The following is a 21,649-nucleotide window of genomic DNA, read 5'->3' as shown; positions in this document are numbered from 1 at the left end:
GCAGTAACTCCAATACAGAATAAAGTTAGAACACCATTTTATTTTTTTGGATAAAATGTTAAGCACTTTTGTCCATACAGTAGCTGCATTTAATAAATAGCGAGTCACCTGAGAAGCAGGGCTAAGTAGAGAAATGGCAGATATTTTACATTCAGAGTCAGGTATACCAGTCAAAACACCTCCAAGCTTGGTCAGAAGAGCCAGCATATACCCCATCATAAAGATCTGCTAATTTTCAGCTCTGACAGTCAGGATGGCTTAAGTATACACTTTTTTCCATACCTGTCCATATTGGCCTTTTCAGAGGGGAGTTGTTTAGAGGAAGACAGTAATTTCATAGGTTTGTCAGTAAAAAGAGAAATGACTGCAAGATTAGAAAAAGGATTCTTATATAAGAACTTTTGAACCTTTGGCAACTTGTAAAACCTGTCAGGTTTCTTAGGAACTGAGAACTGAAACTCAGGAGCCAAGGAAGCAGAAGAAAAGGTATCCAAAACAGACTTACAATACAAGAAGGCCTGAAAGAGTCCATCTGTAAGAGGTCAAAATACCTCTTTTGGATCTCAAACACTTGGGAACCTTCCACTGAAAATGCTCCATCTTTTTTAACATGGTGTCACCAAAAGAAAGCTTCTCAGTAGGAGAATCAGGAGAAAAAGTGTCATCTTCTGACCCTAATGCAATGAACTGGACAAGAATTCACTAGAGATTCTTCCCCAGAATCTAAATCTTTATCATATGAATCAGACTCCCTAAGTCTTCTAGAGGGAATAGAAGAAAAATGAACAGCAGAAGGCTCTGATGACCTGAGATGGGGGCTTTAAGGCCATAAGGGCCTTGAAAAGACCCCGAGGGAAATTATGGCACTTTATTACGGGGAATTTTGGCCACAGGAGCTACATGCTTAGACGTCTGTAGTTTCTTGTGAGGAAATCTGCTCTAATCAGTTTATGAGGTTCATAACCATGCCTGATTTCAATGAAGGAACCAGAGACATCATCCCTAACAAGAATCTGGGGAATTCCCCTAGTCAATTCAGATATAACCAGCCAACAGCTCCCCCATCTCATCTATAGCAGATACATGCTTAGCCTAAATGAACATGTAGGTAAACCAACCTCATATCAGACTGTAATTGGGTTGTGACTGAGGGAGCTGGCATTGTAAATTGATGATCCTCAGGTTCTGCATCTGACCCGAGAGATTGTATGGTAGATGCTGGACAGCTGAAGACTCCAAATGCATCTTTTTGGCCTTCTTCTTAAGAAGTGGCTGAACCTACAGTTGGGACGATTAAGAGAACATAGTTCCCTTGGCTAGTAACTTCAGACACTGCTACTCCAGATAAATAGAAATAACAAGTGGCTATGAAGGGTCTTGTGTACAAAAGCCCGATAAATTGTACATTGGGTGTGATCATGGAAAAGGCACATGTGCCTATATTTATGGAATATCTGCCTCTCACAGTCACACATCCTTTTTCTGGATGACATATAAAAAGGTAACTCAACAATATGAAAGGAGGAAAAGTTCCAGAGGGGGTACTTATCTGCTGTAGGCTCAGTAGCTGAGAGAACGCAATGAACAACTTCACAGACCAAATTCAAAAAAATTGCATTCGAACTGGTGGCAAAGAATTTCTGAGGATTAGGTACTCACACATCATTATGTACCTTACATCCTGGATGTAGGATATATGTCTGACATACAGAATCTGGAAGGGCCTAAGGCTTTGGTATGTTGACCAAACATATGGCTATTCTCAGAAGGATATTATTTTAGTCAGAAATACTGCAACAGTGATAAGGAAGGACATCAGAAGGAGAAGAAGTTGAGGTATGTTTAGTCTTCTGCTTCTTATTCGTGGGATCGTTAGTATGGTCATAACTGGAAAGAGTGGACCCTTCATGTTCTTTATTAAGAATACCATGAACTTCCTCTTTGACCAAAATTTGAGGTATGATTTTTTAGGCTTTCTTGGATGCTGATGCAGGTCTATCTGAGATGATTTCTAGGCCATTCTACCCTACATGAGCTCCTTTAATCTCTGGTTTTCTAGATAAATGTCAAGAGAAGATAAGCAATTCTTTACTGTTTTAGGAACAGGTGAATGACAAATGGTGTACATCTTATAGTTGTGACTGGGGTCTAAGCAAAATAAACATTCATTATGACTACCTTTATAAAGTATCTGCTTCCTTGAGTTACATTTAATCCTACTAGTTCGCATGAAAACTAAAAATTTAGTCAAAAAAAGGATGGTAAGACAAAGGTTCCCAAATGGAGATACTTACATGCAATGAAAACTGGTATAGGCAGCACAGCTAAAAGACCTAAGTGGAAGTGAAGTCTCACTGTTAGGGCTGGCAGCAAGAAAGTTCTGAAAATTTTTGTGCACAATAGATCACTTAGCTATTGCTTTGCATTTTCACTCTTGAATCATATGTTTCACACAATGCACAATGAGAAATCACCCAAGCTTTGTTGTGCCAGATCTCTGTAGAATATCCTTGTCAGCTTATTTCCCATGTGTAATCAACACTGCAACAGCAATCAATGAAGGTCATGTGCAATCCTTAAACATAGAGGTGACACAGGAGGGGAAAAGGCCACCAAAACTTCATTTAAACTTTAAGATCAATTTCAGGAAGTCGATATTTTTTGTAAGAATCATACCTTAGCTTTTGCCAGGGCTCACACTATTGAGCCTTACATTTATCAGAGGAAGACAGTAACTTCTATAACACATTCAGTATTACTGAAAGTCTACACAACTTGAGAGAAAGTTTGAGATTCAATAGTTTGCAAGAGTATAACTTATTATTTGCATGTCTTCAATACCAAGCTACATTAGAATATCCAAATGGACCATGATCATGCCATCAGAGGTGGAAGAAAATGTTAAAACTACGCTTTTCAAATAACAGCAGTAACAGATGCAGGGCTATTAGAAAGGACTGGTACTGCAGTTAAGAACAACAACAAAGATGAAGTCTAAGCAGCACAAAAAATTAAGAAAATGTACTGTAATAAAGATTACCCCATTAGCCGTCTAGTAATTTTTCCCCAAACTATATTTTATTTATGTAATATTTCCTTTAACTGGGTAAGTTTACTGTTCCATTCAGAGTCCATTTTCATCCATGACTCAGCCATATGGCAAAAACAGAATAATACACATATTATACAAATGGTTCTTTAAAAACAACATTAAGAGCGTAAGACCAACACTTGAAATTTAACAGTAGCCTTTTTATCCATTAGATGCTATATATAAATGTATAGTTATACTGATATGTGACTGATGACCATCAATGGCATTAGGGCAACATAATGTTTTACTGTAATTTAGGTCCTAGAAAAAAATACAGCAGATGCAAAAAGACCATACTAACATCACGTTAATATACAGTAAACATGTTGCTTTACAGCAAGGGGATACAATACATTTCAAAGGAATTGGTTGCTATACGGATGCAGGACAAGAACCACAGACATATTCATAAATATGTAAAAATATAAATTAAGTATAAATTAAATTACTTATTTCTCTTATCTGTATTCTGTTTATGGAGTTTTTGTTCCCGGGCCTCCACTGAAAATGGGCTCTATTCAACCCAGTGGACTTTCCATCAAACATTCAACATTTAATGTTTAGTACACAAATCTAGTAGTTAACATAATTGACTATGTCGGCATGTATAATATAGCTGACATATGCCAGCTAAAGCTTCAGTAATACTGAAAGTCTACAAAACTTGAAAAAGTATGTGAGCAGATACTTTGCATGGGTATAAATTAAATTACTTACAAGTCTACCAAACAAGGTTACAAGCATGGACTATCAGTTAGTGTACTTTATAGTTGGGTATACCTATAGGTAGGTACTTATGTAATGAGATACAGTCTTACCATGAGAATAATAAGTTTATCCAGTATCTCTGAGATAGCTTCATTTTATTTATCCATTAAATACATTTGTGACTGTTTTCTGCAAGGAAGCCATACTATGGTCTGTTTGTAAGTTTTGTGGGTAGTGGGGGTTATTCCTGTTAGTAGGCTCTCATTTATAGGAAGCTTTCTGTGCTGTGACTTTGGACTATGATGATCTTTACATTTGCAATACATTTGGTGCTCTTAGCTGAGTCTTGCTGTGTGCTATGTGATGTTTAGTACATGGAAGTACTGACTGCAGATGAGTTTTTGGACTGTAGAAAATCCTAGATAAGTTAGACATCGAGGAAATAGCTGGAAAGGTCATCCAGCAGCCTGTATCTATGACAAGGATTTGCAGCTGCAGAGCAAGAGACAGATCACTGTAACTCTGGGTGATGATTCTTCCCATGCAAAGGCACTGGTCCAGCCATGATGTGGTAAGTGTCCTAGACCAGCACTAGGCTAAGCGAAAATCCAGGACATGCATTATATAGTATTGACAGAAGTCATGAGACAGAAACTGTAAAAAGCAAACATGAAGGAATCATGTGTAAATGCCAAAGAAAAGTAAGTTATAAAATACAATATGAGATGCCATGGTAGAGAATATTCCCATATAACTAAGCAGAGAATATTCTCATTATACCCAGTGCTAACCCACGGAAAGGTTTATCTGAAATGGAAAAAAAAAGTTGATCATTTTGCAAAAGTATGCAGATACTGCAGTATAAGGCATGAACAACAGTACTAAGAACAGGTTTCAGAGATAAAGTGAGCCAGCAAGACCGAGTAATAAAATATATACAAGAAACATGACAAAAAGCATTGAGAGAGAGAGACAGAACAAATACCACATGTGTACAAATGACAATGCATTAGGCCAGAAACAGAAGTGTGCATGCTGTATAAAGTAGAGATGGTGACAAATACAATAATCTCTGAATAGAATTACAGATATGCAACAGGCTTAGGATAAACTCAGTAACTACAGAAATTCAAAAGAGAGTTTACTCATATAAATTAGAAAGATGATCCAAATTAAAGTCTGTTTTGAAGAAAAGGTCAGAGTTAAAAGCAAAGGGATAGAAGCATTTTTTTTCATGAACTGGCAGGGAAGGAAATCATGTTGAAAACTTATAACCTTGTAAAGAATACTGGATTTTTTTTAATTATGTGGGTTCACTAGCCCCACATTGCTAATTAAGCCTCTCTCTTTCAGTGGTCCCACAGAACCAATATTCTGTCTGGTAGGGGGTGAGACCATATTGGCCCACTTTTCCCCTTTGGGTGAGATTTACATCAGGTATCAAGAGTAGTCCCACCATATGTCAGTGAGAGAGAATTATTTTTAACTATGCTCATGGCTTCAGTGATATCCTTGCTCATTAGTTTGCCCTCATGCTTTGATGAATGGTAGGCTCCAGTTTCACAGTGTTATGCAATGCCTTACAAGTGCCATCATCAAGGTCTTCTTAATGGGCCAAGAGTACCCCCCCTAAGAAAAATGAGTACTGCTGCTTAGTTTACACCCCTGCTGTGTCAGCTTCTTCAGCACTTGGACTATTAGTCAGACTAGCACAGATAAGATAAAAGTCAGGGCTTTATTTTTTTGACCCATGGAGCTTGTAAATCTAGCAAAAAAGGAAAACCTCCATAAGGTAAAGTTGTCCGAATGTCCTATTGATCATGAAGGGAAAAGGTGAGGAACAGAAGAACTAGCAGAGGAGTGTATAAATATGATCACATGGATGCGAGATATAAAACAGAGATATTATTAAAGCATCTCAAGCAAATTTAAACTGCTTGTTGAGAAAAAAATGCACTGCTAACTGGCATTGTTCAGACAAATATTAGACTTTTCAAGAGAACAATAGACTTCTTTGTACATTGACTAATAAGACCCATTGTACAGCAAGAGTTCCCATTAATATGATTGTGAAAAGCTGAAAGGCTGCCAGCCCAGCTAGATAGAATTTTGCAGATAATTCTTTGTTATTGTAAATATTAATAAAATCCACAGTCTGTTTCACAAATGTAAAGAAAACTGTGTTAAATGTTGAACTTCAAAAATGTAACCACAGTGCACTCTGCTGGAAGAAACTGATAAAGTAAATCATTTTATGACTGTTTGATCTCAAAGCAAAGAGAAAGAATGTCTGGACTAAGGAATTCCTTCTATTGTTTTGTGACTAGAGTTAATTGCTAGATTTTACATGTATAATTTATTTTATTGCTGTGGTTTCCTGGCCAGGTGCAAGATCAAAGAACTGTTAGAACTCTTGAGTTTCTGTTAGCCTGGGAAATTAAATCAGAAGTGTCAAGAATCATGTAATCTAAAATGAGACAGCAGTGATGTACTATCAATTTAAGACTTTCTCATAGAGAGACAATCATAGCATTTTGTCACTCACCAGCACTTGCTTGCTCTGTATGCAAGTAGGATCTTAGACTTTAGTATTTCTCTTAGAAATAGATACAAAACAGTAAGTTTTGTCTATTTGTTTTCTATATTTATGTCAGACTATTCTACAGTATTATTTTAAGCATTTTCCTATGTCTGAACTATTGATTAGCATGGTGTTAAAGTGAGGAGATTTGTCTTGTGTTTTTATTATTTATTATTAAATATTTTTAAACCTTTCAACTGTGGCTGTTTTGTGTAGAGATAATTTAAGCTCTAGGGTACATTGCATGTATATAGTGACACTGTACAAAGCCACTCCAATAACCCTTAAAAGTTGTGGTCACACTTACTATTTGGATAATAATATTGCACAGTAAAATTGGACACCCTTTGGGAAGGCCCTTAGAGTAGTTAATAAGTAGGGGTCCTGGTGGCTGTGATTTCTACCTTATAGTCTGGAGAGAAGGGGGCATAGCTGGATAACCTGTGCCAGCCTTCCCCATGATTATATGTGTGCTTGTATATAACTCTTATCTCAAAGTGTGTGTGTGTGTGTGTGTGTGTCAGCTACTTGGGCAGGGACATGAAGCACTGGTTGGACAGAGAGAGTGCTAGGAGGACTTGGACTGGGACCCTGGCTAAGGACCCCACTCTATAGTTGTACCAGTGGGGAGTCTTATTGGGGATCTGGAGAGAAAGAGAGCAACCAGCCTCAGACTGACAGTGATCTCTGTGCGCTCTTAAGGGAAATTGTACTTTACTGTGTGTGTACTTGTTATCCTTTCTAATGTGCACATCCCTCACTGGTGCAAGTGGTGAGGATTGAGGCTCCTTGATTACTGGGCCAGCGCATGGGCATCAAAATAATATTGACAGTTAATCAAGATTTCCAGTGATAAAGTTTTAGATCCTCCCTAAGAATAGCTCCAACTCCTGATAAAATGTTTATCATACCTGGGCATTTCTGGATAAAAGATTTTCTGAGAGCCATGGAATTTTATCACAAGTAAAGGTAAATGTCTTTAGTGTAATGCCTCATAAAAAAAAATAATCAACTCCATAGGAACTGTTAAGTCCAGAAATATTCACTGGAGACAAATAAAAAGCATGTTCAAGTCCTACTGGACATTTATTTTCCCTGCATTGAGAACTACAACAAATAATTGCCTGCTTAGAAAATCAATATTCTGCAAAAGAGCAAAAAAAAAAAAAAAAAAATATATATATATATATATATATATATATATAAAACAGAAAAATGTGCTGATTCAAGAAGAAAAGCCAGGAGACACACTTTTCATAAAAGCCAAACTATATTAATACTAATAAGAAATAAGGAATCACACAAGCATGGACTGGTTCCTCTTACAGTTCTTCCAAATAAAACTAAAAGTAAAAAAAAAATAAATTAAATAAATAGCAAAATAAAAATATATCACCATCAGGTGCAATTCCTATCAGAAGGCCTTGTATATAACATGGGCAATGGTAAAAGTAATATGTTTACCTATGACTGCTGTTCTAAAACTAAGTCAGCATGTAAATTCCAATATAATATTATCTAGCAAATAAACCTTTATATCCAGAACGTCCGCAAAAATTGTGAACAGAGCATTGCATTAAAATAATTCTTTCTTTTTCACCTGTCTACTGTTATTGAATGCTTATTTCTTATTATACAGGAAGAAGTTCTCCCATTTGATTCTCGGCTAGAGCGCCTTCTGTGTGGAGTCTGCATGTCCTACCCGTGGTCAAGTGACATGCAAGTAGATGTGTGCATGAATGGGAGTGCCTTCTTTGAAGGTTGGGTGTCAGGCTGGCAACTCAGCATCGTAAAAATTCACTGCCAATCATTAGCAGATGGAAGTTCCGCTGTGGTGACACCTAACTGGGAAAAGCCAAAAGACTTTATACAGGGAATAACAGTTATGCATAAGCCTAGTTGCTGCAAATAAATACATTTCTTAAATTAATTTTCCTTGCAGGTGTAATAGGTTATTACTTTATGTCACCAAAGTATCTATAGTTATAAAAGTATAGATATACTTCTGCAGGCTCTGAGAAGTATTCAACTCATTTGTGATCACTTCACACATACAAGTAAAAGCTCCTTAATGCAAACTGCATCCTAAAGTATTACATTAAGAAAAAAACAGAGACATCATGTGTTTTGGCTTCACAGACTAAAACAATATCACAAGAAATGTGTTTTTGGAAGGAGCAATCCCTACTGTACCCCTAATATGGGCAGCAGCATCTCAAAATCTCTGCTACTTATATATACCAGCTCCATAGTTGCACAATCACAGATAAAGGGGACATTTTTGGTACACCAGAAATTTGTCCTTTCAGGGTTATGTTGGCCTGTCCCACACAAATGATGTCACAATTGTGAATCAGTAGTGTTTCAAAAACAGGCCTAGATCCCTTTTCTGGATATGTGATTTTTTTTTAGTCTGGGATATGTTAATTGGCACTTAGATTAAGTTTGTGAACTGCAGTTTCTGTGGTATATGGTTTGATTACTTCAGTTCTCATTTGTCTACTGTGACCTTCAGCATGTCATTTAACCGGACATTGCTCCTGGATCACCCCTAGAAATGGAAAGTTTGTTCAGTCGGTCTGTTCATGAACAAATAGAATTATTTATATATATATATATATATATATATATATATATATATATATATATATATTCTTGATCCTAAGACCTTCTGAAACTCTGTGATGATAGAGCTCATGATCGGTATTCAAAGCACAAAACTGAGGAGAGTCAACAGGTAGAAATGAAGTTTGTACTGAGTCTGTTCTGTTCAGACAACTGGACATGAAGATTAAGCTTTCCAAGGAACTGCCTGTGATAGCCAATGAACCCAGTACCAAAAGAGATCTGGACACTGAACAGATGGACATTAAGGGGCCAGCAATGAAAATTTTTGATCCAAAAGTCACTCCCAACTCAAAGCTAGATTTGGCACCAACAGGTAAATTAAGTGTACGAGACAGTAAAGGGAACCATATTAACAGTGTGGGATAGTATGAAATCCATGGCATTTGGAGGTTTGAAGAAAGCCATCATTATGCACTCCTAATCACAGTGCATACAAGGACTTCTGACAAACCTTACCAAGTAAAAAAGGCAGAGGGAGACCTAGAGTCTGGATACCTAAAGAGCTCTTTCTCCAAGAAAAATACTCCATGCTCTTTTCCTCAGAGAAGGATCTTGTACCATCTTGATTTCAATAAGATGAACTGAGAAGAGGGCCTTTGGGAAATGTCTGATCACAGTTGTGTCTGTGGTTTGCTAGTCTTATAGTATCAATTTCAATTCTTGGCAAATTAAGGGGAAGAACCTACAATCCATCTCTTTTTTTTCCTGGATTCTTCTGGAAGCAGAAATCCTTTGAGTATAAATTTGTTCTTTCATTTCTTTATCATCTTTCAGACAAAAGACTTACAAGTCTCACACAACTCTGAGATTTTCTGTCCAACGCACATTACAAAGAGATTATAAGAGTCCTTGCTTGGGATACTATGCTGATAGTGAGCAATCTTGAATCATGAGGCTTTCTCCATCTTCCAACTATCACTGTAACAAAAAAAAAAAAAAAACACACACACCAAGCACCTGCATTAACCAGATTCAAATCCTTTCACAATAGACCAAAAAAATGTTTTTTTCCTCTGGCTAGAAGTGTCTAAAAGGCCTAAATGCAGGAGCAGAGAAGAAACAACAGCAAATAGCCCAATGCACCAAACATATAGTAAACTATGTCAACAACAGACAAATTATTTATAAAAGGTAATTTCCTGAAGAAAATATAAGAAAAAAATATCACAGATACATAAATAAGCACTTATCTGCTCAACTTACAGTTGATCACATCTGATACGAATGTTAGCAAATGAGATCTGAAGAAAACAGGTAGGATCAAAGCATTGCTGAAGAAGTGGGGGAAGCTCAAGCTGTGTGAGAGAGCTGTATGCCAAACAGACAGACTACATATTCTAAAACACCTGGATGCCAGAGAACATGAATCACTTTTCATTGTGATTTAAGTTTTAAGAAGAAAACTGTAGCTAACCGGTCAACATTATCATAATAATATATGACACACAAAAGTATAAAAAATAAAAATGGTAATGTTCTGCAAAACATTGCTTCCGATTCCAGCAAATCACTCACACCATTGTAGATGAAACTCTATCACTAAAGATATTAGTGACTAAAAGTATAACTGTGTCATGCCTTTATATAGTACTATGGACTCAGTATTGCAATTGCATTATAATTTGGTTTTGTCAGGCGAGTCATGTTCCTTTTAGATTAAATTTAGCGGTTGCATTCCAGAGCCTTTATTTTTGAAACATTTTACTAATTTTTACTTGCTTCAGAAATAATATAAAGCTATAAAGTAACTGACAATGAAGAGGAAATTCCTTCATTTTGGCCAAATTAATTTACTGAGTATCCTTAACAGTTTCCAGATTTATCCAGATAATTTGCTATCACTGCCTATGGCACATCTAAGAATTTCTTGTGTAGATAATTATCATTGAATTCCCTGTATCTATATTTATTTGTTTACTAAATGGGCAATTAGATTGGCAAATTCTGAACCATTTCAGCCAGAAGTCACATCACAAGGGTGAGAATAAATACAATGTACGTAGACATACTTCTCAACTGTCCAGATTTTTTGCCTCATATTTTTGGTTTGTTCCTCATAAAAAATTGTTTTTTTTTTCTTGGCAAATCACTGGGATGATTTGAGGACTGAAGTCACCACCAAATAATGACAGACATTTGAGTTTAAGACTTCAGATCTCTCAGAAAATATATGTTAACACAAACCCTGTTACTTTAGTGACTTTCTAAGTTCGTAAGAGCAATATTTAAAATCTGTCCCTATTTTTGGGCCTTTCTCCCCTCATTTTGTCAGGCTTTGTCCAGATTTCTTGCACCAAGAGGTTGAGATATATGTATATAGAGACAGTTCAGAGTGGTTAGTTCAGCTACCAAAATGTTTTGGAACTTTGGGAAGAAAATCCATGTAGACAAAAGCACAAAATGTAAAGTCCACATAGACAGTAATAAAAGGTTACAACTGAGCCATAGTACCTGGAGATGTACAGCAGAAACCACAGCCACCAAGACATTCTGTACATACATGTTCAATAATCCAGTTATTAAGTTGAGGAAAAGTCACTTGAACATTTTGAAAAGCAAAATTCTTGTACATCTTCTATGGTGCTTTTGTTATATGGGACGTACAAAATAAGAAAAACAGGAAATAAAGATCAGCTTTTCATTTTTCTGTAGTACTACAACATGCCCCCACCCCATATGAATGACAAATGATAAAAATTCAACATTTTTAAGGGAATAAAAATATGATCAGTAGGAAACGCATCACATCCTAACATAAATCAGAGTAAAAAGGTAATGCTCATTCAGTCATATTCCCCATTTACTGCTGTAGAGCTAAGCTACTGTAGAGTCATTAGCCAAGGAGAATATTCAGGAAAGAGTAGGCTAGGCCATTGCAGACAATGTCTAAGTATGCAGCCAAATGACAAATAGAGTGAAGCAAATGCTCCTGACTTTCTTCACAGAATTTAGTAAAGCTCAGCAACACAGTGCTGAAGTTGATATAATTCAGCAAATCTACCAAGTCCATCCAAAAATAAAATGCCTTTCTGCAAAGAGATAGAAAGATTACTCGGGTATTATACTTAATATAGTCAGTAGCAACAACTGAACTGCAATTCTGTGAATCATGTTAAGAGACAACCTACAAATAACACTAAAAGTATCTTATTAAAATAATAGTCTGTATAATATCCTTTATTTATTGACATTGTTAAACTTGCTGTGGAAGAAAAGTTTAACAACACTTTGATATGCTATTATCGTATGATTTGCATTTTCTCTCATGCAATACTTAGTATAAACCATAAAAACAAAGAAAAAAATTACGCTACAAAATATTAGACTATCCTGTACTGCACATGGAAGTATATGTTATATCAGTTAAAATTTATTTATTTACATTTGGTAATGGGGTAGTGTCCAACCAGGCTATAAAAAAACCCATTTTCAGCGGAGACCGGGGAAAAAAGCTAGCCAAAAAATAGGTTTACAATATGTATACGAAGATATGCAAGTTCAGTATATTCAACAGGTTCAATCTTTGTACCATTACAGATGAAGGCAGAGAGATGCTTTTGTTGGTTTTTATTGAATGGATTGGAAAACATAAGTTTAGTCTTGTTTGGGTTTAGAATCATTTGGTGGTCTGAGAGATTTTTTTCAATAAAATTAAGGGCTGTCTGAGACTTTACTTGGAGTTCATTTATGGAGGGGGCAGAACAAATAAGGGAAGCATCATCAGCATATTGTATGATAGAGGCAGGTGATGCAGCAGTATAGAGATTATATTGGTAAAGATAATGAAAAGAAGTTGCCCTAAGATAGAGCCTTGTGGGATGCCGATAGTGATAGGCAAAAGGGGTGAAAGTTTATGTTCCCATAATTTACATTAGTCTGTGTAGGTAAGAATCAAACACATAATTTTAAGGTTATCACAGCACTGGGAATAGAACAACTGGGAGGAGATTTTAATCAGGTATATATGGTTTACCTTCATAACGCCAATCTCACTATAGTCAACCCCGCTTCCTTGACTACCGAAGTGCGAACGTCCCGAACGTCGAATAACACATATCCGAACGGTAAAATCTCACCCCCTTCTTGACTCATGGTAGCACTGGTGTAGAGGTATGCCACGGCCGGAAATGTCGAAATTCTATATTTATTCCACCTTTTAAAAGTTTTGCGGTTCTGGTTTCGTGGAAACGGTTCGACGATGTGGCCAGTCAATCATATGTGATCGACGATATGAAGGTAAACCGGTATGTATGTATATATATATATATATATATATATATATATATATATGTGTGTGTAGGTTTACTATCATACGAAAAGAAAAACATCTATATTATGTGTGCACACATTTTTATTTTCCTATTTAAAGTTTGAAAACTCCAGTGTTTGAAACACAAAAGAAGAATTCTAAAAGATTGATAAGCAAAATGACAAAAACACAAAAAACATACTTAAACTTATCTTATGCAGGGAGGCAAGTCAGCCAGCACCCAAAAGATGGAGGTTGTGCCCCCCAAACTACCTGAAAATTATATCAATTATGTCAACTCCAAGACAGCACTACAGCAGGGAAAGGGTGAAACCCCGCTTCTCACTGTACTGTGATTTTGCACATGTAGCTTCTGGCATTTTTTTAGAATTCTGAAATTTCAGTATTATATGCCAGTAAATAACCTATTCCACTTTCTCACCATTCAGCCTTATGAATGGAACCCATATATGTATATATATGTATGTGTATATATAAATATATATATATATATATATATATATATATATATATATACTCAGTCAAATGATCATATCATAGGCCCGCGGTGGTGCAGTGGTTAGCATTGTCTCCTCACAGCAAGAGGTTCTCCCATTCAATTCTCAGCTGGAGCGCCTTCTGCGAGGAGTCTGCTTGTCCTCCCCACAGTTGAGTGACGTTAAAGACATGCAAGTAGGTGCGTGCGTGAATGGGCGTGCTTTCTTGGAAGGTTGGGTCTCGGACTGGCAACCTGACACTGTAAAAATCCACTCCCAATCATTAGCGGATGGGAGTTCCACTGTGGCGACCCCTAACCGGGAAAAGCTGAAAGACTTTTTCAACCTACGTCCATGAAAAGTCACAATGCCGAATTCCAATATTGTCGAATTACATCCAGAATTTGACCTAGAAACAAGTGTTAACATGGGTCAAGATAGGGGCGAGATTTGTGCTTCGACAATACTGGAGTTCAACATTGTCACCATTCGACCTCTGGACTTTGGGCAAAGTAGATTTGATTGAATTCACTTAGTATTATGATAGTGAATCTATACATACATATATATACATGCACACACAAAACAAAAGGAACACTATCTGGTATTGCTCATTTAAACCATGATCTGTTAATAAAGTACACGGATCACAATAAAAATGCGAACTATGCATATACCACTGTTCCAGTCACTGTCACTGAATCTTTTTAAATACTCTTGGATTAATGCCTTCATTGTAATTTATATATTTTTATATGAAAAATAGAAAAGCATATATTACTTGTTGCTTATATCTATAACTTAGATTGGACAAAGCTCTGACAAGGAGGAAGCTATTCATCTTTTGTTTTTACTTAATATACCATGGTTTAAACAAGCAATATTAGCTTGAATCTTGTTTTAATAAGAATACAAAGTGATCTTGAACATGGATCTTTCATTAGAATTTAAGACAACACTCTTTTAGCGATTTGTACGCTGACATCCTTCCTTTACAACTAGTTTTCCCTTTTTTTGGCTTGTTCTTTCTTAAGAAAAGTGTTTACTACCCTTAAGGCTGGAAAAGTATATATAGACAGCTACAGATAGGGGTGTGTGTGTGTGTATTTAGTTTGGAAAGTCGAATGTCATATGGTTAAGACCATATCATCAACTCTCTGAAAACTCACAGTGGTTATATAGATATTGAGATGCAGTGGGGATTAGGAAATGTGTCCTTTTCTCTACTGCAGTGTGACTTGGAGTTGGTGTATATAATTTGCAGGGGGGTGCAGATCCACACTTGTGGGGTGCATGTGGGCTTGATCCCCCTGCAAAAACATACTCTTGCTATTATGAGACATAGAGATAAAGTCTGGGCACGCTACCAAAAACTTAAGACAAATCTGCTCCTTAACGAATATAAAATGCTTCAAAATAAAGTAAAGAAACTCATCGCTTCTGATAGATGAAACTATTTTTCTACACTCCAAAACCAAAATAAAAACAACCCTCAGAAATTCTGGAAAGGGATCTCTAGTCTCCTTCATCCTAGTACACCAGATACTCCCACCCCAGACCCAAATGCCTCTGAACTAGATCTGGCCACCCAATTTAACTCATTTTTTATTGACTCTATTGCCAAACCGACCTCTTCATTCTCCAACTCCACCATACTCTCAAACAACCCCTCGCCCCCCCCCACTCACACTCTATCCTTCCCCACTTCCACTCCCTGCTTCCCATCCTCTAACTCCTCTACCTCTTCTACTACCCAACCTTTACCCCAAACACCTCCACCCTCCAACTCTCCCTCTCCCAACTCCACTCTCTTCTCTTTTAATCCCATTCCAACATCTACAATAAAGAAACTCCTTCGAAAATTGAAACCTTGTACCAACGCCCCTGATAATATACCTTCCTACTTTCTTAGTATAGCTGCTGAAATGCTTGCATATCCCATTAGCATCTTAATCAACCGTTCCCTAAAAGAATGCGCAGTTCCCCAAATCTGGAAACAGGCATATATTATTCCTCTCCACAAAGGGGGCAACAACAACAACGTCACTAACCTTCGTCCCATAGCCATCCTGTCCCCCATTTCGAAAATCCTAGAAAAATGTGTCCAACTTCAACTCCTTCCTCATCTCCTAGACAATCACCTTATAACTCCCACACAGCACGGCTTCAGACCTAAACACAGCACAATGACAGCCCTCCTCTCCTTCCTCAAAACGGTAAATAGAGCTCGTGATTCTGGCCTAATTGTTTCTACATTATTACTAGACCTCTCCAAAGCCTTCAATACCATCTCACATAGCCTGCTCATTACTAAACTCTCAGAACTTAACCTTTCTTCATCCACCTTGAAATGGTTCTCTAGTTACCTATCCAACCGAAATCAAGCAGTAAAATGGAAAAAAAACACCTCATCATTCCTTAGTACTCCCACAGGTGTTCCACAAGGCTCCATTCTAGGTCCTGTTCTCTTCAACATATTTATAAATGACTTCCACAAATCACTCCCTTTCTCAAGCATCATCCAATATGCAGATGATTCAACAATCATTTGCTCAGCCACCTCTATCACTACACTTCAAAAACTAACTCAGGATGCTTTCTCTACAACAGAGCAATGGATGTTAAAAAATCACCTAGCTCTTAATGCCTCTAAGACCAAGCTAATGATTTTTACTCCTTCTAAAGCTACTTCTCTCAATATGAATACATTTTCAATCACTAGCCAAAATAACTCAACCCTAGAATTGGTGTCAGAGACCAAACTACTAGGGGTACAAAATTGACAACCAACTGAAATTTACCTCTCACCTACAAAAAAACATCAAAAAAACCCATCAAAAACTTGCGAATGAATACATTTTCAATCACTAGCCAAAATAACTCAACCCTAGAATTGGTGTCAGAGACCAAACTACTAGGGGTACAAAATTGACAACCAACTGAAATTTACCTCTCACCTACAAAAAAACATCAAAAAAACCCATCAAAAACTTGGTATGCTTTATAGACAAAATGCATACCTTACCTCTGCTACTAAAATAACTCTCGCTACATCCTTCCTTATCCCCTCCCTTCTCTATGGCGCCCCACTCCTAACTAATCTTCAATCCTCTCTCAAAAAACAACTTTCCTCTTGCTACAATAAAATTGCAAAATTCGCCACCAGCCACAAGTCTTCCACCCACCACTGTTTTTCCCTCCAGAAACTAAAATGGCTAGAGCTTCCCAATCAATTAACTTACACACAACTAACTCTAGCCCACAAGCTTATTCTTAATCCCTCCCTCTGTCCTTCCCTTTCTTCTGCTTTTAATATGCACCTACCCAATAGAGTATTAAGATCAAACAATCAAAACCTACTCAAAGTCCATAAACCTACTCATCCCCCAGGCAAAAACCTTCTATCCTTCAACCTAGCTCGCCTCTGGAACTCCCTTCCTCCACTCATCCGCACCACCTCTAATCACTCTGCTTTCAAAAAATCTCTTTATACACACCTGGCATCACAGTGGGAATGCTCCTGCTCCCACCCTACATAACCTACTCTTCTCCTACTCTCATCCCTTCATGCTCTGCTTACATCTTTAAAACACCCAGAAAAGTCCATAGAAATTATTAGACTAGTCCATATACTTTCCTCTTCCCCCACTACATCATGTCATTGTACCTCCTCTTCCATTTTAGTAACTATGTTCTCCTAACTACTCTGCATAAATGGATAATTTCATGCTAAATAGTTAATACGTTTTTCTGCAATGTTTTTAACTGTACACTTGCTGTACTACTTGATATTGCTTTATTTTTTACCTGTTGTACCTATTGTTAAACTTTGTTTGTATGTATGAATGTATGTTCGTAAGTATGAAGAATGTATTTTTGAAGCTTTTCTCCCCAGGACTCCATTGAAAACGGGTTCATTATGGCCCAATGGACCTGGTAAACCAACTGCAATAAATAAAATAAATAAATAAATAAAAACATAGTTTTTTTAAATTTTGCACTGAGTTTTCAGAAAATTGAGGATATAGTATTGACCACATGACATTCAACTTTATGAACACTCAATAATCGCATAAATATTTATTTTTTAACATTTGTTGACCAGAAAAGTCCACCTGGGTCAGAAATCCATTTTCAGTAGAGGCCCAGGGAGAAAAGCTCCACATTACAATGTTCCAACAGTAAAAGATTAAATAATACTAATGTCAAGACATAACTTACATTATATAAAATATAGAATTAAAAATATAGTATTGACAAAATTATACAATCTAAAAACCAAGTGAGTTTAACATTTGTGTTAGAATAGTAGGAATATTGGTTAACAAACCAGTTTAGAACAAGAGTTTGGTTACTAAGCAGTCTAATTATGGAAATTGATCATTCTGACTTAGTAATAATGGTGGATGTATAATAAAAAAAATTCAAGGATTAGTAGTAGAGGAAATGTGGGGATAAACTACATCTAGGTATAATTGAGGAAATTATTGAACTGGATAATGTGAGAAAAAAGTGAAGTGTGAGAAGAAAGAAAATATAACGGACTCTGGAAAAATACTGTTAGTGGCTAAGGTAAGCTTACAGGATATAGGGCAGATAATATACTCTATGTAGATGCTATTGAAATAGGAAAAAAAGTGAGGAGGAAAGGGAGTTTGGGGGATTAGAAAAAGTCGGTGTGTTTATGATTAGGAGCATGGGCAAGTGTGAGTGTTAAGGTAGTAGTCTTTCAATGTTAATTTTAGGTCTTGAGGGGTTTCATAGCACTAATATTAGGAAAGAGGGCATTCAATGGCACAGGAGTAGAGGCTTTGCCCAGCTCTTTTGATAGGTTTGTAAACTTGTAAGAGTTGTCTGTCAATGAAGCAAAGATTTCTGGGTGGGATGTCCAAATTACAATGTTCCAACAGTAAAAGATTATAAGTGTACTTTATAAGCACTTACATGAGTGCATGGATTGTGCAATCCCTAACAGAATCAAGATGCTATCCTCCAAAAAAGGAAGCCAATCTGGTGGTCCCCTGCCATAAACAAACTCTACAACAGAAGAAAGAAACTGTTGCAAAAAAGAGTAAAATCCCATGATTGGAGAAACTCCCTGGTCAGCTTCAGTAAGATGATGAGATCCCGCATAAAGTCCTCCAAAGCTAGTTAAGAAAACAAAATCGCCACTGACTCTAAAGACAACCACAAAGCATTCTATAGCTATATCAAGAATCTCAATGGCAACACTCAGATCTGCTCTGAGTTACAGCACAATGGCACTAAATATACAGAACCAACGGATATTGCCAACATCCTGGCAGATAGGTTCAGTGCTAACTTTACCCCTCTGTCATCCCCTAAAGGGCCCATCTCTATACCAGAAGAATGCAAAGTTCCTGTAATCACGGCTGCACAGGTAAAAAACACACTCTCCAAAGCCAAGAACACAGCATCCATGGGACCTGATGACATCCCAGGCTGTGTTCTACATGAACTACAGAACGAACTGGCACTTCACCTAAGTACCATGTTCAATCATAGCCTCACCTCAGGCTATGTGCCCACTGAATGGCGCACAGTGCCACTCCACAAAGGGGGAGCCACCATAGACCCCGGAAACTACCGCCCCATTAGCCTAACGAGCCTGGTCTGCAAGGCTATGGAGCGTATCATCATGGAACTTATAAACAATGACATTGGTAATCTCCAAACTCAGGACCCCACCCAGTTCGGGTTTGTAAAAGGCAGATCATGTCTCCTAAACCTGATAGACTTCTTTGAAGCAGTCACCAAAGCCGTAGATGAGGGTAAGGTGGTTCACACAGCCTATCTAGATCTCGCCAAGGCTTTTGATACCATCCCCCACTCTGGAATTATAGATAAATTCACTAAACTAGGTATAAATCCCTATGTCACAAGATGGGTTGCCAACTGGCTCACTGACAGAACCCACACTGTGAAAGTAGCAGACTCCAAATCCAGTTTCAGACCAGTGACAAGTGGAGTACCACAGGGTTCAGTCCTGGGTCCTCTCCTGTTTGGAATCTACTTCTCTGAAGTACAGGCCAACACAGAAGGTCTTTGGCTAATGAAGTTCACAGATGACTGCAAACTAGGAGCCATAATCAAAACTCCAAAAGATGTGGACATCCTACAAAAGGGTCTTGCTGAGACAGATGCCTGGTGTCAAAGCCATGGCCTCAAGCTCAATGCCAATAAGTGCATTGTCATTCCTTTTGGTAAAAACTCAGTACCCATGAACTACCACATAGGGGGTAGTCTACTTAACACCGAAAGTGTGATAAGAGACCTTGGGACACAGGTAGACAGTAGTCTCTCCTTTGATAATCACATCACAACAGTAGTCAGGAAATCCTTCTACGTGACACACCTCATCACAAAAGGTTTCTCATCCAGGAAAAAAGAGGTCATTGTTCCCCTCTACTCGTCACTCATTAGACCCATTATAGAGTACAATGCCCCTTTTGGTATGTACCTCACAAGACATCTACAACAACTGGAAAGGCCACAGAAATACCTCACAAAGAGGATTACCGGCCTCAAAGAGATGCCCTATGCAGACCGTCTCAAAAAACTGCAGCTTTACTCCATTGCATATCGCCTACTCAGAGGCGATCTCTGCCTAAGACACAAAGCTATGTCAAACCCAGAGCTTTTAGACGTGCTCCACTTAAAGAAATCCCAATCCCTACGAGCTACATGCTCTAGGGACCTAAACCTCGTCACCACAATAAACAGAACATGCTGGAGGGATAGATTCCTGTCCCAGAGACTTCCCATACTCTGGAACAAACTACCTATCTATATCAAACAAAGCTCCTCATTAGCACTGTTCAAGAAAAATCTTGATGATTGGATGGGAGATAGGAAATTCACCCCGGGGATCACTTCTGTGGCTCTGCTCGACAGTGGCACAGGAAAATAATTTTCTTGGGTGGTGAAAGCCAGGGTACCTTTGGCTAGGCTTATATAGGCCCTAGGGCCAATAGCCTAGTACCTACCTATGAACCTATGTATGGCAACAAGATAGACTTCAGGGCAGTGCAGCTATCAGGATTATAAATTACTTAGTTGTGCTAGATTGAAGTAGTGAGGGAATTCTAGCCAATTTAGTGTTGGCAAGTGTTATTTTAGTGGAAGCATCCATGAACTATTTGTGTCTGTAAAGTCTCCTAAGTTTGATATGTCTTTTTTTGATTGTATTAGATATATGTTGTTCAAAGTGAATTTCTTGTCTATACTGATGCCTAGAAGTTTTGCCTGGGTTACTATTTCAAGCTGAGGTTTGTTTTGTGAATATATTTTGAAATCATGTGTGACTGGCTTTGGAGAAAACAACAGAAGCTTAGTTTTATTTGGGTTGAGTAGTAGTTGTGCATCATTTATCTCCATTTCAATAGAGGTAAGGGCATTTTGCGTAATTGTTAAGAGATGATTGGGGTTGTTGGAAGTGGAGATAACAGTGGCATTGTCAACATATTGGATGATTGTGCTTTGAAGGGAGGCAATGTGAAGTTTCTTAATAAGTATACTGAAGAGCAGGGGACCAAGAATGGATCCTTGGGGGATTCTTGTACTATTTACCAGGTATTCGGATATGCTAGTTTGCCATTTGACACATTATTGCCTCTCAGTTAACTAGATGAAGTACCATTTTTGAGTACTATGGGAGCAACTCAGTCTTGAGAGTTGCAGTAATAGCTTAGAATGAGACACTTTATCAAAGGCCTTTGATATGTCTAGTAATATTACTGATGTTAACTGGTCCTGGTCCACAGCTTTGTAAACAGTAACTGTAAAGGACAGCAGTGCTATAGTGGTACTATGTGCAGGTAGAAAACCACGTTTGGTTGATGTAAGGAGGTTGTTGTCTAAAAGGAATTTTA

This window comes from Protopterus annectens, chromosome 14.part0 (genome assembly GCF_019279795.1).
Source record: "Protopterus annectens isolate FY-2018-M chromosome 14.part0, PAN1.0, whole genome shotgun sequence".
Classification (NCBI taxonomy): Eukaryota; Metazoa; Chordata; order Ceratodontiformes; family Protopteridae; genus Protopterus; species Protopterus annectens.
Note: the sequence above shows the minus strand (reverse complement) of the source record.